We start from the raw sequence: 18,930 nt of genomic DNA, 5'->3' as shown, positions 1-18,930 counted from the left end.
GTTGCTACGGCGTTAAGAACGTGTTTTATCCCCCTTTGCGTTACAAATGATTTAAACGTTTTTGATGTAAAACTCGTACCTTGATCAGAGATAATAACTTTTGGACAGCCTATTTCGGTAAATATATCTTCCAAAACCTTAACAGTGGTTTTAGATTTAGTGTTTTTAACTGCTCTAATGAAGATATATTTACTGAAGCCATCGATAATGCCCAAAATATAAGTATTACCCCTTTTACTTTTAATGAATGGGCCCAAATGATCCATGTGTAATGTATGCCATAAGCAACTAACTTTCGGAATAGGATGCAAATATCCAGTTTTCTTGCCTGCCATCTCCTTGTTATAAGCGCAACTGATACACGCTGCTACATATTTACTAACGAAACGTTTCATTTTAGGAAACCAGTAGTCAGCGCGCATTTTCTCTAACGTCTTCTCAACAGCAAAGTGCCCTGCCTCATCATGATTGATCTGACATAATCTCCAGCGAGCTCCATTTGGTACCACCCATTTTAGTTTTCGTCCATCCCGTCTGTATAGTCTATTGTCACGTAGAACATAATTTTTAGTTATGTCTTTAATGTCATCTTCGTGTGTTTGTAAGATAGTTTTGATATGTTTAACTCTTGGGTCTGTCATTTGTACCGTATGTAGCCAATCTGTACTTGTTATGCTCAAAATATTGAATTCTTCTTGCTCGTTGGGTGCAGATACCGGGTTCCGACTAAGTGCGTCAACATGTTGCATGTTGCGCCCAGGTCTATATTCTATACTGAAATTGAATTCCTGAAGCATTAGCCACCATCTTGCAATTTTTGGTATCAGGTCTCGTTTCGTCAGTGTCGATCTCAGAGCATTGCAATCAGTCACTACTACAAATTCGATCCCGATTAAGTACACCCTAAACTTTTTTAGCGACAGTACGACAGCTATGGTTTCTAACTCATAAGAATGCCAGAATTCTTCTTCTCGTGTCGTTTGACGACTATAGTAAGCGACAGGTCGTAATGGGCTGTCACTATCGGGCTTTTGAAGTAGCATTCCTCCTACCCCCAATTTGCTCGCGTCGCAATGGACCTCAGTATAATAATTTGGATTATACAAAGCAAGAATAGGACGAGAAATTAATTTGGTTTTAATGTCCTGGAAAGCATTTTTCTCTGTTTCTCCCCACGTCCACGGTACATCTGTTTTAGTTAGTCTGGTTAAAGGTCTAGCAATTGTTGCAAAATTATAAACAAAACGGCGAAAGAAACTTGCTAGGCCTACAAACTGTCGTACCTGATGTACATTAGTGGGTTCTGGGAACTCAGAGACAGCTTGAATTTTCGCGCTTCCTGGTCTTACACCGGTTTCGGATATTTCGTACCCTAAATAGTTTATTTCGGTCTGAAAGAAGTAACACTTTTTAAGGTTTAACGTTAGTTTTGCATCTCTCAATAGTTTTAAAATATCATCTACCTTTCTAAAAGCTTCTTCAAATGTATTACCTGTTGACAAAAGATCATCCATATAAGGCATGGCGAGTTCGAATCGCTTCGTGCCTAAAGCTTTGTTGATCATATTTTGGAATACAGCTGGCGCATTTACTAGTCCAAATGGCATTCTAGTGTATTCGTAGTGCCCATCAGGCGTGACAAAAGCTGTGAATTGGCGCGACTCTTCAGATACAGGTATCTGATAATATCCCGATGCGAGGTCCAGACTAGTAAACCAAGAGTTCCCACTTAATCGGTCTAACTGATCTTCTATCACAGGCATCGGATAACAATCTTTTATAGTCTTTTTATTCAATGAACGATAATCCACACATAATCGATGTTCATTATTTTTCTTACGAACTAAAACTATCGGACTCGCATATGGTGAATTAGATTCCCGTACAATGTTATTAGCTAGTAGTTCACCTATCATTTCTCTAACTTTCGCACGCTCACTATACGGGAGACGGTATGGCCTATAACTAACAGGAGTATCGTCTTTCAGTCGAATAATCATCTCGGTAACATCTGTCAGTCCTAATTCCTGCATGTTTAAAGCAAAACAATCTCGGTAATTGTTGAGCAGGTTAAGCAAGGATTCTTTTTGCTCCTTCGCTACCCTGGGGCCAACATTTATCATGTCTAGTGTGATTGGTTCTTTTATCTGATTTGATGATTGCACTACTGAGTTGGAAGGAACAATTGTTTGTATGTCTATAGGAGTTCTTTGTACTACATTGGAGTTTACATTGGCAGGCAGACATATGGCGCGTGCTATCATTCTTTGTTTCTTAAGGCTTATTGGCGATTTTGCCCAACTTAGGATTAGACAGCGTCCTTTGCCTTCATCAAATTTGTAAACACCCTGTAGCAAAGCATACTCGCAACCCTGTTTCATGCAAAAATTACCCGGAACAAATAAAAACCCTGTGTACGGAGTACTAGCTTCGACTTCAAGCGTGGTTATGCCATCCACAATACAATCAGCCGCATTAAATATCTGTATTCTCGTCACTTCGGATTCGTCACAGTACAATATTAACCGTGTCGGTAGCTTAAGACTCACGACGTTTGGCAACTCCGTTAAAGATTGACCAATTAATACGTCAGTCTCTAGAAGTTCATCGTTAACAACAAATGCTTCTACGATTGCATTAACTGCGTCTACCACAATATTAACTGACGCCCTACCTATTGGTGTAACGCAACGGTAAGCGAATCCTCTCATAACCGGCAAATTAGATTTATCCAAGATTAAGCTTAAACTTTCCGCAAAAGTAGATTTTATTAAAGTGAATCGGCTCCCAAAGTCTACCTACGCTGAACATTCTACATTATTTAAGGATATTGTTTTAAAATACTTGCCGTTAGGGTCCTTGTTTTCGGCTGTAATGCGCAAAACTTTGTTATTGGCATCATTAGGCTTTTTCTCGATGTTTTTATTTATCTTGTCACCAGAAAGTCCACCTTTGTCGTAAAATGAGTCTCGAGTACACTGTATTGCATCATGACCGAGGCGATTACATTTTTCACAACGAATCAGAGGTTTTCTACACGCATCAGCCGTGTGCCCCAGTTCTTTACAGTTATAGCATCGATTAAACCTATATCTGCTGCGTGGTTGGAATGATGGCGCTGTCGGTGTTTTGGTTGCATTGTTAGAGCTGGCATCGTTTTGTTTTATTTGATTATATTCTGTGCTATTCAGAGAGCCTGTCTTCTTTTGTAGCTGACTCTTTTTAGAAATTCGTCTTAAAAATCTCAGTAGCTGGGATGGTCTTCGGAAATTCGAACCTTGCGCATTCAATCTTACATTTTGGTCAAAAATCCCGTTTATGATACAGTCAACCGCGTCTCTTTCCATAATGTTACACATTCGAACCAATCGCGCTTTATCATGAAAATATTCTTCTAATGACTCATCTTTTTGACTTTTACGCTCGAGCATTTCATGTAATCTGTCAGCATAATTTCGGTCGTCCGGGAATGTCTTTAGTATTTTACTCTTCCATTGTCTCCAGCTATAGCTTATAGAATTTTGACCTTGATACCATTTTTTAGCATATCCGGAAAGTTTTGGTAATGCATAATAGACTGTTTCCCTATCATCCCAACCATAAATTTTTGCCGTGTCATCAACTTTACGTAACCAAACAGCTGCTGTTTGCGCATTGGTGTCAGGGTCAAAATCAGGAATAACATTCTGAGCTCCCTCAAATCGTGTCCGCCTATTTTGTATTAGTTTTGAAAATTGATCAAAAAATATATCAGATGAGGTACGGTTCTTACTGACTTTATGCCTCTTATATCGAACGTGACCTTCGCGGTTTGAACCCGATGAAGTCGAATTAAATGATGCGCTGCGCTTACGTTTATTGGTTCGTCTACGTCTATGACTACGTCGCTTTTCACGTATCTCGTGACCGTCCGAACTGCCCGTCGATGAGCTAGTACCACGCTGAGTCACTCGACGTACGGTAGTTCTATTGCGAGTCTTGCGAGAGCGGTGATAAAGGCGCGAAGCGCTACTGCTCGTAGTATAACTAGGCGTCGACGAATTACTAAATGAGCTTCTGTCTTTGGACCTGGTAAGTCGTCGAGTCCGACGACGAGATCGGCTTCGATACGTTTCTCGCTTACGCTGGTGGCGTAACGGGGCCTTCGATTTCGACTGCCCACGTCGTCGCCTGTTTCCCGAACGTGTTGGTGGTCTGGATGATCTAGTACCACCGTCATTGTTCCTCGTACCACGAGGAGCGGTGGCGTATATGCTGACCTATCCGGCGATGGACTCAAAGTGCTCATGCTACTTTCTCTTGGGAGAGTCTTTACATTTTAGTGTAAGAAAGGAGGTTAGTAAGGAAGAAACGTAGGGTAAAGAAATAAACACGTCATTAGTTCATTGAAATTCTTATAGGTAAGTAAGTAGGTACATAAAAAATGGCTAAGCATTTAAACAGTGATATTGTCGTTTACCTAAGCGATGTGAGTCGTAATCGTAAATGACCAATCTCACAGAAACTATAAACAGTTTAGGCACATTTATTACCTTCTTTGTTTATTCATAAATTGTTTCACGTAATGCTTAATAGCAATTTGGTTCAGTTGGGTTAATAGGTAACTATACTAAACGATTAAGTTATCAGGTATTCATTAAATTGAAATAAAACATTAACCAATACTATTAAATAAATATTCTGCCTACTGCTCTTAAAATAGCAACGTAGTCACCGCACAATGCAAAACTGTACTTCCTTTATTTGACGTTCATCGTACATACTTCCTATACAAAACCCTAGCACGTACTTAAATGCAAGGATTCTAATATAAAAAAAATAAATATTAGGTTAAATGTAATCATTCAATTACTCATTGAAATATCAACCTTATGGAATGGGAAAAAGATTTAAAGTTGCCATAACCTTCCTGAGTAATTTTCATATTCAAGAAGCTCTCCGATTTCTGCATACCGGAGAAAAAACCAGAATAACGTTGATGTTCATTCGCGTGTAAATAACTTGAAGCGTGGGGTCAACTTACACTGGCCAGCGTATGCAGGCGGAAACACGCGTTTTATTAGTTGCTAATGTATGCAACGTTTCATTCATTGTTGAGTACCCTTTTTTTTTAGCGATGATTATTTACTGAATTAGATATAAACCTTTAAATATCACGTTGCGGAATGTACATCGCTAAAATAAACAAGTTACCCTTAACAACGCCTTTATAAATTAAATAAAATTATTGTTAAATAACAAAAAGTTATGTAAGTAGGTATCTTTGTCTACTGAGTATTTTACTGGGATATCTGTGTGACTTATTACAAGATCACTTCGTAAAGTAACGAAAATTAATTTGACAAACTGATATTACAAACTGCTCAATAAACTTATAATTTTTGAGATTATTGGCATTATGTACAGTACCTACTCAAATTTAACTTCTTGATATTCCACATTGTAGGCGTGTACTTGCAGCTAGCAATCCAGGTAAAAGAAAAAAAAACACATACCTGAAGTTTCTCTCAACGTTCTTACCACTTCGGATTTATTGGAGGTCGTTGGGTTTACGGTGATTTTTGTAAAGTATACCACTGTTGATTCTCAAACTGATATAATTACTTTTCAAAATCGTTACATAGTTTTAATTTGCACATAACCACTCACTGTCACAACTCGATAAACAATGCCCCATTTTTTTCCAGAATACCCGTCTGTTATTTTTAATAAAAATCCATTTCTACCCTCACATTATTTATCTTTTTAAACATTGCTAATTTGCTAGTGTTGCTAACACAAGTGATCGTAATTCAAGTTAAAAACAATGGGTGTCGGAAAAATACCAGAGTTTGACGTGAAAACTGGAAATTGGACCATGTACTGTGAGAGGTTAGAAATGTATTTGGCGCTGTCGGTGTTTTGGTTGCATTGTTAGAGCTGGCATCGTTTTGTTTTATTTGATTATATTCTGTGCTATTCAGAGAGCCTGTCTTCTTTTGTAGCTGACTCTTTTTAGAAATTCGTCTTAAAAATCTCAGTAGCTGGGATGGTCTTCGGAAATTCGAACCTTGCGCATTCAATCTTACATTTTGGTCAAAAATCCCGTTTATGATACAGTCAACCGCGTCTCTTTCCATAATGTTACACATTCGAACCAATCGCGCTTTATCATGAAAATATTCTTCTAATGACTCATCTTTTTGACTTTTACGCTCGAGCATTTCATGTAATCTGTCAGCATAATTTCGGTCGTCCGGGAATGTCTTTAGTATTTTACTCTTCCATTGTCTCCAGCTATAGCTTATAGAATTTTGACCTTGATACCATTTTTTAGCATATCCGGAAAGTTTTGGTAATGCATAATAGACTGTTTCCCTATCATCCCAACCATAAATTTTTGCCGTGTCATCAACTTTACGTAACCAAACAGCTGCTGTTTGCGCATTGGTGTCAGGGTCAAAATCAGGAATAACATTCTGAGCTCCCTCAAATCGTGTCCGCCTATTTTGTATTAGTTTTGAAAATTGATCAAAAAATATATCAGATGAGGTACGGTTCTTACTGACTTTATGCCTCTTATATCGAACGTGACCTTCGCGGTTTGAACCCGATGAAGTCGAATTAAATGATGCGCTGCGCTTACGTTTATTGGTTCGTCTACGTCTATGACTACGTCGCTTTTCACGTATCTCGTGACCGTCCGAACTGCCCGTCGATGAGCTAGTACCACGCTGAGTCACTCGACGTACGGTAGTTCTATTGCGAGTCTTGCGAGAGCGGTGATAAAGGCGCGAAGCGCTACTGCTCGTAGTATAACTAGGCGTCGACGAATTACTAAATGAGCTTCTGTCTTTGGACCTGGTAAGTCGTCGAGTCCGACGACGAGATCGGCTTCGATACGTTTCTCGCTTACGCTGGTGGCGTAACGGGGCCTTCGATTTCGACTGCCCACGTCGTCGCCTGTTTCCCGAACGTGTTGGTGGTCTGGATGATCTAGTACCACCGTCATTGTTCCTCGTACCACGAGGAGCGGTGGCGTATATGCTGACCTATCCGGCGATGGACTCAAAGTGCTCATGCTACTTTCTCTTGGGAGAGTCTTTACATTTTAGTGTAAGAAAGGAGGTTAGTAAGGAAGAAACGTAGGGTAAAGAAATAAACACGTCATTAGTTCATTGAAATTCTTATAGGTAAGTAAGTAGGTACATAAAAAATGGCTAAGCATTTAAACAGTGATATTGTCGTTTACCTAAGCGATGTGAGTCGTAATCGTAAATGACCAATCTCACAGAAACTATAAACAGTTTAGGCACATTTATTACCTTCTTTGTTTATTCATAAATTGTTTCACGTAATGCTTAATAGCAATTTGGTTCAGTTGGGTTAATAGGTAACTATACTAAACGATTAAGTTATCAGGTATTCATTAAATTGAAATAAAACATTAACCAATACTATTAAATAAATATTCTGCCTACTGCTCTTAAAATAGCAACGTAGTCACCGCACAATGCAAAACTGTACTTCCTTTATTTGACGTTCATCGTACATACTTCCTATACAAAACCCTAGCACGTACTTAAATGCAAGGATTCTAATATAAAAAAAATAAATATTAGGTTAAATGTAATCATTCAATTACTCATTGAAATATCAACCTTATGGAATGGGAAAAAGATTTAAAGTTGCCATAACCTTCCTGAGTAATTTTCATATTCAAGAAGCTCTCCGATTTCTGCATACCGGAGAAAAAACCAGAATAACGTTGATGTTCATTCGCGTGTAAATAACTTGAAGCGTGGGGTCAACTTACACTGGCCAGCGTATGCAGGCGGAAACACGCGTTTTATTAGTTGCTAATGTATGCAACGTTTCATTCATTGTTGAGTACCCTTTTTTTTTAGCGATGATTATTTACTGAATTAGATATAAACCTTTAAATATCACGTTGCAGAATGTACATCGCTAAAATAAACAAGTTACCCTTAACAACGCCTTTATAAATTAAACTAGCTTTTACCCGCGGCTTCGCCCGCGTAATAAAAGTATTCTTATTGAAACGTTTACAAAAAAATAAGATTTTCATTTGGATCCGTAGGTTTCTTTGTAGGTACATCTGTCCGCGATTATTTCGATTAAGGTAAAGCGGGGCAATTCTCGACTGGGGGCCATTGTAACTGATCTATTTGCTGTACGGTCAGCCAAGAACCTTACACTGCTTTTTGGCTGACTGTACCTTACACATATTACTATTGTTTTAAAAGAAATTCTTGCAATGATTGTAGAATTGTTACACAGCGACCACAGCGTAGGTAGTAGGTACGAATATGTATGTATTTTACCTATATAAATATTTATACTGGGGAAACTTCATACAACCCACATAGCCAGTATCTCGACGCTATGGTCGGTAGGGTAAAAAGTACTTCCTTGCATTATCGCTTACAATTTTTTCCATTTTGCTTATACTTATTGCAAATGTAAACATATAAAAGGCAAGCAAACAACGATCTTCTTACAGCACATTGAATATAATAGTTATCACGGATGCAGGATACTCGCCGATGCCTACTTACTAATCCCTTCCCGCTGAGCCACCTGCATTTTACACTGCCTAGATAGCGATTGCCGACCGGAATAATTTCCGACCCCAATCCCTATTCTTATCCCCGTCCCTATCTGTATCCTTGTCCCCGTCCCCATCCCCGTCCCGTCCCTGTCCATCCCCTATCCCTATCCCCGTCCCCGTCCCCTATTTTTATCCCGATTCCTATCCCTATCCCGATTCCTATCCCTATCCCGATTCCTATCCCTATCCCTATCCCGATTCCTATCCCTATCCCTATCCCTATCCCTATCCCTATCCCTATCCCTATCCCTATCCCTATCCCTATCCCTATCCCTATCCCTATCCCTATCCCTATCCCTATCCCTATCCCTATCCCTATCCCTATCCCTATCCCTATCCCTATCCCTATCCCTATCCCTATCCCTATCCCTATCCCTATCCCTATCCCTATCCCTATCCCTATCCCTATCCCTATCCCTATCCCTATCCCTATCCCTATCCCTATCCCTATCCCTATCCCTATCCCTATCCCTATCCCTATCCCTATCCCTATCCCTATCCCTATCCCTATCCCTATCCCTATCCCTATCCCTATCCCTATCCCTATCCCTATCCCTATCCCTATCCCTATCCCTATCCCTATCCCTATCCCTATCCCTATCCCTATCCCTATCCCTAGCCCTAGCCCTAGCCCTAGCCCTAGCCCTAGCCCTAGCCCTAGCCCTATCCCTATCCCTATCCCTATCCCTATCCCTATCCTATCCCCGTCCCCGTCCCCGTCCCCGTCCCTGTCCCTGTCCCTGTCCTTGCCCCTGTCAAATTATCATGCTAGGAGGTGAACTTTGAAAAATCCTTCTTATAAGGAACTTCCGTGTCAATTTGAAATCTTGAACCAGAAGTATAGATAAAAACTAAACCTACACTTATGGCTATTTTGGATATTTTAACCCCATTGCACAACAACAGGGGAGAAAATATCTTTTCCACCTCATTAGATTTTAAAATCGTTGTATTTATCGTGATCAGCGACCCGATAAACCATAAAAACGATACCCATATTGTGTTTTTGACTTTACCTCCTTTAGGGGTCAAATTTTCAAAAAACCTGAAACATGTATTTAGTCATATGTCTTTAGGAATCCTCCTGTGAAGTTTAGTATAAAATAGTCAAACTAATCTTGTTTCCCCATACAAACTTTGAACCCCCATTTGAGCCCTTTAGGAGGCGAATTTTAAAAAAATCCTTTCTTAGTGCTCCTCTACACTATATAAGGAACCTACGTGCCAAATTTGACATCTCTAGGACCAGCGGTTTTGGCTGTGCGTTGATATGTCAGTCAGTCAGTCAATATCTTCTTTTATATATATTTTTGATATTTAAACCCCATTGCACCACAACAGGGGAGAAGGTATTTCACTTCCGCCTCGTTAGATTTTAAAAACGTTGTATTTATCGTGATCAGCGACCCGATAAACCATAAAAACGATACCCATATTGATTTTTTGACTTTATCACCCCCTTTTCACCCTTTTAGGGGTTAAATTTTCAAAAAACCTGAAACACGTATTCAGTCATATGTCTTAAGGAATCTTCCTGTGAAGTTTCGAATAAAATAGTCAAACTAATCTTGTTTCCCCATACAAACTTTGAACGCCCATTTGACCCCCTTAGGAGGTGAATTTTGGAAAATCCTTTCTTAATGCTCCTCTACACTACATAAGGAACCTACGTGCCAAATTTGAAATCTCTAGGACCAGCGGTTTCGGCTGTGCGTTGATATGTCAGTCAGTCAGTCAATATCTTCTTTTATATATATTTTTGATATTTAAACCCCATTGCATCACAACAGGGGAGAAGGTATTTCACTTCCGCCTCGTTAGATTTTAAAAACGTTGTATTTATCGTGATCAGCGACCCGATAAATCATAAAAACGATACCCATATTGATTTTTTGACTTTATCACCCCCTTTTCACCCTTTTAGGGGTTAAATTTTCAAAAAACCTGAAACACGTATTCAGTAATATGTCTTAAGGAATCTTCCTGTGAAGTTTCGAATAAAATAGTCAAACTAATCTTGTTTCCCCATACAAACTTTGAACCCCCATTTGACCCCCTTAGGAGGTGAATTTTGGAAAATCCTTTCTTAGTGCTCCTCTACACTACATAAGGAACCTACGTGCCAAATTTGAAATCTCTAGGACCAGCGGTTTCGGCTGTGCGTTGATATGTCAGTCAGTCAGTCAGTCAGTCAGTCAGTCAGTCAGTCAGTCAGTCAGTCAGTCAGCTTCTTCTTTTATATATTTAGATAAAATTATTGTTAAATAACAAAAAGTTATGTAAGTAGGTATCTTTGTCTACTGAGTATTTTACTGGGATATCTGTGTGACTTATTACAAGATCACTTCGTAAAGTAACGAAAATTAATTTGACAAACTGATATTACAAACTGCTCAATAAACTTATAATTTTTGAGATTATTGGCATTATGTACAGTACCTACTCAAATTTAACTTCTTGATATTCCACATTGTAGGCGTGTACTTGCAGCTAGCAATCCAGGTAAAAGAAAAAAAAACACATACCTGAAGTTTCTCTCAACGTTCTTACCACTTCGGATTTATTGGAGGTCGTTGGGTTTACGGTGATTTTTGTAAAGTATACCACTGTTGATTCTCAAACTGATATAATTACTTTTCAAAATCGTTACATAGTTTTAATTTGCACATAACCACTCACTGTCACAACTCGATAAACAATGCCCCATTTTTTTCCAGAATACCCGTCTGTTATTTTTAATAAAAATCCATTTCTACCCTCACATTATTTATCTTTTTAAACATTGCTAATTTGCTAGTGTTGCTAACACAAGTGATCGTAATTCAAGTTAAAAACAATGGGTGTCGGAAAAATACCAGAGTTTGACGTGAAAACTGGAAATTGGACCATGTACTGTGAGAGGTTAGAAATGTATTTCCTCGCGAATGACATTAAGGAAGAAGTGAAGCTACCAACACTTATCGCCGTAATGGGAGAGGACGCATACCACTTGTTATCAACGTTAGCAAGCCCCAAACAACCTTCATCTTTAACCCTCACTACCGCGGTAGAACTGTTAAAGAATCACTTACAACCGAAACCTTCCATCTTGGCTGAGCGCTACCGGTTTCGTCAGCGGCGCCAAGCAGAGGGTGAAAGCGTAGCGATTATGTAGCGGAACTGAAGAAGCTGGCAAAAACATGTGATTTTGGTTCGAATTTAGAAGATAACCTACGCGATCAACTGGTTTGTGGCATTGTGAGTGAGTCGACACGTCAAAGATTATTTGCAGAGGACGGTATTGGCTACGCGAGGGCGGTCACTTTGGCTACGACACTAGAGGCGGCGGAAAAGAATGCAGTCGCGGTGGATCGAGACGCTAATGTGATCACGAGTGTACACAAAATTGAAACGAACCATAAATGTATGGCGTGCGGCGAAATTGGGCATAAAACGGAAAGCTGCAAATATAAAAACTATGAGTGTAGCTGGTGCAAGAACTTAGGCCACTTAAGAAGGATGTGCCCTGAAAAAAATGCAAGACTCGGGACGACAGGGTACGGCCGACGGCCGGTCACAACCACGCGGCGACGGCGTGAGTTTCAACGGTAGCGGAGCGCGCGGCAACCGACCAGGAAGAAGCGGCAGCGGACGCGGGCGCGGGCGCGGAGCGCGTTCATACCGCCCAGGCACAGGCAACTATTGGGTGCACGCGCACCAGGCATCAGCTGACGTGCCGAGTGATAACGGCGGGTATACGTCGGTGCTGAGACAATAGTTGTGATAAGGAGGATGAGAATGAACCTATGTACCAAATGTCATTAAGCAAATATAAACCGGTATGTATTACGATGTTTGTTCAAAATCGGTTGATTAATATGGAAATTGATACGGGTACCGCTTTAGCATGTATATCTTTAAAAACTTATTATGAAAGTTTTAACGATTTGCCATTATTGCCTTGTCATTTAAACTTAACATTATATGATGAATCTGTAATCCAACCAGAGGGTTATTTAAGAGTCGAAGTAAGGTACAAAAATATAACAAAAGTGTTAGACTTGTATGTGGTAAACCGAGGTACCACAACTCTTATGGGTCGTCAGTGGCTCGCGGAGTTAGGTATAGATATTCCCGCTTCTAAGATTTGTAATATTAACTCAGAGAAAGTGAACATACCTAATAGTCTTAATGAAATAATTTCCAGGCATGAGTCATTGTTTGACGGCACCCTGGGGCGGTACACGGGCGGCTCGGTGCGGCTGCACGTGCGGGAGGGCGCCGGGCCGGTGTTCTGCCGTGCGCGCCCGGTGCCGTTCGCGCTGCGGCCGCGGGTGGACGCCGAGCTGGACGCCATGCTGGAGGCGGGCGTCATCCGGCCCGTCAGCCGCTCCGACTGGGCCACTCCTCTGGTGATCGCTCGCAAGGCGGACGGCGGAATACGACTGTGTGCGGACTATAAGGTGACCCTTAATCCTCATTTATTGGTTGATAGGTACCCAGTTCCAAAGGTCGATGACCTTTTTAGCACACTCAGCGGATATAACTATTTCACTAAATTAGATTTGTCACAAGCTTATAACCAACTGGTTCTGGATGACGCGTCCACGCAGTTTACAGTAATAAATACACATAAGGGGTTATTTAAATACACTCGTTTAGTTTACGGACTCGCGTCTAGCCCGGGAATTTTTCAAAAGTTTATGGAAGACTTATTTAAAGGAGTACCGGATATAATAATTTTTTATGATGATATTTTAATTAAAAGTAAAGACATAGGTAGTCATCTTCGAACAATCGAGCAGGTGCTAGGTATATTAGAGTCGAATGGTTTAAAAATTAAAAAAAGTAAATGTGATTTCTTGACTCAGAAAGTTGAGTACTTAGGTTTTGTCCTAGATAAAGAAGGGTTAAGAGTAAATCCAGAGAAAATTAAACCTATAATCGACATGGCCCCACCGGAAAATACGCATCAATTAAAGTCCTTGTTGGGTATGATCAATTTTTACGGGAAATTTATTAAAAACTTAGCGTCCCGTTTAACACCATTATATAGCTTATTAAAAAAGGGTAAACATTATCATTGGGGAAAAGAACAGAATGAGGCTTTCCTTCAAGTAAAGAAAGATCTTTGTGGGGCGGAAGTATTAGTTCATTTCGACTTGTCACGAGTTAGCGTAGTGACATGTGACGCGTCGTCGCGTGGCCTTGGGGCGGTCCTGGCGCAGCGCGCCCCGGACGGCTCGGAGCGCGCTGTCGCCTACGCGTCACGCGCACTGACTTCCGCGGAAATCCACTACAGTCAAATTCACAAAGAGGCCCTTGCCATAGTTTTCGCCACAGATAAATTCCATCAGTATTTATTTGGTAGGAAATTCATTCTTCGCACCGATCATAAACCTTTAGTAAGCGTTTTTGGACCAAATGTGGGCATACCGATTACGGCAGCAAGTCGGCTTCAAAGGTCAGCTTATGACTTTAATATTGAATATGTAAATACCGATAAAAATACCGCGGATGCCCTATCGCGTTTGATTAATTCACACAAAAATGAATCGATTGCCGCTGAAGAACTTTTGCCTGAGCAGACGTATTTACATTTCGCCTCCGAAGCCCTTTTATTAGACTATAAGGTATTAAAAAGGGAAACTGCTTCAGACCCAATTCTTAGCAGAGTACTGAGTTATATCGCGGATGGGTGGCCAAACGACGTTGATATAAAGGAACTTAAGCCATATTTTAATAGACGCAAAGAGGTATATATCGAATTAGGTTGTGTCATGTGACACAGAGTGACTATCCCAAAATCTTGTCAACCCAGGGTAATGAAAGAGCTGCATGACGCACACATGGGTGTGGTCAAAACCAAGGCGCTAGCACGGAGCTATGTGTGGTGGCCCGGCGTGGACGAGGCGGTGGAGGGGGCCTGCGGCGCGTGCGAGGTGTGCGCCAGCGTGGCGAGCGCGCCGCCCGGCCACGCGCCGAGTCCCTGGCCATGGCCCAATCGCCCATGGGCGAGATTACATTGCGATTTTTTAGGACCCATAGTAGGAAATACTTATTTAATTGTAGTCGATGCGGGTTCCAAGTGGATCGAAGCCATTCGTATGAAATCTACTAACGCAGGGGCTGTAATTGCAAAGCTAAGACCAATGTTGGCCAGATTTGGCCTACCCAAACAGGTCGTTACGGATAATGGTCCACCTTTTACTAGCGCGGAATTTGAGACTTTTTTAGCAAGAAATAAAATAGATCATTTATTTTCAGCGCCCTATCATCCGGCGTCTAATGGCGCCGCAGAGAACAGCGTCAAAATTTGCAAGCGGGCGATTCAAAAAGCTATAAAACAAAAGGTTGATATAGATACGGCTTTAAATAGGTTTTTACTATCGTATAGAAATACGGAGCATTACACTACAGGTGAAAGTCCGGCGGGAATATTACAAGGTCGAAATTTACGTATGCGCTTAGATAATTTAAAACCAGATCGTTTAGACCGCGTAAACAAACACCAGGGACAGAAAAACGTGGAACGAGGGTTACGAGGGCGCGCATTCGCGCGGGGAGAGGAAGTGTGGTGCCGGGACTACCGCTCCTCCGATCGCTGGGTTCCGGGAAAAGTCTCAGACGTTCTAGTTAATACAGACTATAAAATATTGTGTGATAAAGGAACTGAGGTACATAGACACGTCGACCAATTACGGCGTAGGACCCCAAGGGATACTGAGGAAGTTCGCACACAGCCTAAACCGTCTGTCCACCGGAGAAAGAGCTCCTTAATTGTTCCATTACCAGATAGGGACGAGCCGGAACCAGAGGAACGACCAGTCGAGCCGGTTAAAGCGAGCGCGGGCGGGGGTGCGACAGAGGTCGTTTCTCCGCAGGCGGCCGCCGTGGACCAACCCCAGGGTGCATCCGATAAGGATGACATTTGTCCACCTAAAAGGATACCTAAACCTCCTATACGTTTTGGGTTTGATGAATATTTCTAGACTACTATCTAGCTATTTATTAATAGCTGTATTAATGTTAATCTTAAGTTTAAACCTAATTAGTAGTAAGTTCATACATACAGGGTGCTAATGTTGATATGCGCGGTGCACAATGGGGAACTTTCCTGTATTTAAAAGGAAACACAGACAGTTGTTCCTTAACACAATTTCTATTTGATAAGTCGGATAGAAATATACAATACACTCTTCTTCATATTCATAACAATTATAACAAATTCATATTAGCAACTCGTTTTGGCAGTTCTTTAAAGAAGATTCGAATAAGAGGAAAGTACCCTATTGTTGTTATAATTATGATCACTAGCAGTTTAAGTTGTGCCATTTTTTAGGGTTCAGTACCAAACTAGTGTTAAGTAGTTATGTAGTAATTAAGGAGGAGGTGTTGGTATATACGTAGGTATACTTATGTATAGATATAGAGGGTAGATTAGAACTAAGTCTTGCAATAAACGATTACACCGAGCGCACGTCTATTATTTACCAGTAATAAAACTCGTATGCGATTTCTCGTACCGTCTAAATGGGCCCTTAGTATATCGCGCGCGAGCCTATACTTGAAATCACTATATATTTTTTTTAATTATAAAGGGGCTTACTCTCGACCACAGACTAGCCAAAGGCAAAGACGTGGCCTACGATGGAGTGAGCTGAAGATGCCTGTTCACTTTTGATTTGAAGGTTGCCGGGTTATATGAGTACATACTCGTAGTACCTATTTTTATTGTTATAAATAAATGACGGTCTAAACGGTCATCAAACATTATTGCGCCAATAATAAAAACATGAACATTTTTTTTTTTCATAACAGTAATCCTAAAGAATGTCTTCAGCTTTATCGTAGCATTTACCGTAAGATTTTTTATTTACTTTTATTTTATTTTAATGTCATTGTTTTGTTTACTCTAAATATACATGTGTCTGAAATAAAGATTTTCATTTCACGTCATTTCAAAAGCCATGTTCAGAAATCATTTATACGTATAATTAAACATTAAACGTATTGCATTACTCATAGTGTTTACGTTTTCGTATAACCAAAGCAATTATCCATGTTATTTGCATTCTGAGAAAACTACTTCGATTATTCGATAAAATTTTATTTTAAAAAACATTCAGTCGAATTGAGAACCTCCTCCTGTTTTGAAGTCGGTTAATGAATTCTACACTACCACGAACAGTTACTGTAAATTGACCTGAAACAGAAATCGGAATACATTCAAAATTTACTGCGAATTTTCATTTACTACATACTTTTATTTTGTTTTTAATTTTGCGCTCCAAACTTAAATATTTTTTTTTACCAATTGATTCAAGGTACTTATTATACACCGTGTTTTTTGTTTTCTGTTAAATTCGACGCGTAGCTAGGTTCATTGTCAGGAACCAACCTTTATATCACTTTTAGTTAAATTCGCAAAAAATAAATTCATCATTTTCATACATAATAAATGAATTTATTAGTGAGAATAACATTAACATTCAAGATAGTTATACATTTAAATAGATATCATACACGAAAGAAAAAACAACAGGGCCCACTGGTGGGCAAGCCGGGAATCGAACCCGGGTTTTCAGCTTACGCGGCTAACGTCCTCACCACCCCTGTTGTTTTTTCTTTATATATAGTAGTGTGACTACTTGAAAAAAATAACAAATCCAAAAATTTTCAATAAAATAATTTGATTTGTTCCCTAGTTGTATTCAAGGTAGTATCAAGTGATCTTTATTTTTTTAATAACTCGATAACGGTTAGAGTTAAGACGCTAGTTTCTTAGAGGAATTAATTGTATTTGATCTAAACAGTTACCTATCAACCAGTAAGGATTAAAGTTAGAACTGAGCGCAGCGCCAACAAACTGGTTATTCCCGTTTGGCGCATTAATTGTATTGCATAAGTGTAATTGTTTATTAAGAATAAATAAATAAAATAAAAAAATAAAGAACTTTCCCTTTAAAGTTAACGGAATACCTACAATAAAAACAGTCATTTAGACAAGGTTTGCCAGTATTCGAAATTGAAATGAAATTTTGAATAAGAAAAAGGTAAACTCCTCCTTGCGTTATCCCGGCATTTTCTACGGCTCATGGGAGCCTGGGGTCCGCTTTGACAACGAATCCCAAGATTTGGCGTAGGCACTTGTTTTACGAAAGCGATTGCCATCTGACCTTCCAACCCGAAGGGTAACTCAGCAATTCCCGTCAACTTTGTACAATGCCACGTCAGCAAATTTTAATTGATCCTATTTTGTTACCAACATTTAGTAATATAATTCGACTTTCGTAAGATATATACAGGATAATTGTTATAATTAAGAAAATATAGATACTAGAGAACCTTAATGACGAAATAAAACTTAATAAAATCTCAATTCATCAACAAAATCTTGGTAACAAAATAGGAATTAATAAAAACAAATTTAACTTTTCCCTTAATTTTTGTACAAAGTTGACGGGAATTGCTGAACTAGGCTTTATTGGAATTAGTTCGGTTACCTCACGATGTTTTCCTTCACTGAAAGCCGACCGGCAAATATCAAATGTCATTTCGCACACAAGTTCCGAAAAACTCATTGGTACTAACCGGGTTTCGATCCCGCGACCCCAGGATCGAAAGTCGCAATCTCTTACCGCTAGGCCACCAGCGCTTCAAAAGGGTAAAACAAAGTTATGATAGTACTTAATAGGTGGCGCTAAAAAATCGAGGTACGAGTATATTAGTATGAAGTATTTAAACCCTATATACATAAACAATCCTTACTGATTGTTAATAAGGTCCCCAAAATCGACTTTGTCACAAATCCCCTCTGTCATAACTCACCTCAGTCTCTCCTATAAATATATCACTTCACTTCATTGATAAACACATCCACATCCCGATTCCAAACCATGAAATCCAAAAGTATTTTTAAATTATAATCCGAAAGGTATCCACAGCGTTTGTTTTGGCGATTAACTTTTTTATTGCAATACTTCGCAAAGGAGTTTGTATATTTTGTGGCCCGTTTGACGTTTGTACGTAGCGGCCAGTGTTTTTAATGGACGATTTTAATTTGAAAATGGATGATCAAAACGTCTTAATGTTCTTAATGATCGCTATGAAACAGTTAAAAAATTAAGAACCGGTCTAAGTATTATCACAGTATAAGGTCGACTCAGTAGTTACTCTCCGGCAGCGGCGACGCGAAAGGTACCTACTAGGGTGGGTAATTTTTACTTTTTTTTATTTTCTTAGGGGGCACAGTCACAAAAAGGTGCCATTTTGTAATTAATTAGTGCACAATTTTTTTTTTAAATTTTTGTGTTTCATTTTTTGCCTCCGGATTTCAG

This window comes from Leguminivora glycinivorella, chromosome 13, assembly GCF_023078275.1.
Source record: "Leguminivora glycinivorella isolate SPB_JAAS2020 chromosome 13, LegGlyc_1.1, whole genome shotgun sequence".
Taxonomy (NCBI): Eukaryota; Metazoa; Arthropoda; class Insecta; order Lepidoptera; family Tortricidae; genus Leguminivora; species Leguminivora glycinivorella.
The sequence above is the reverse complement of the archived record's forward strand: the minus strand, read 5'-3'. Positions refer to the sequence as shown.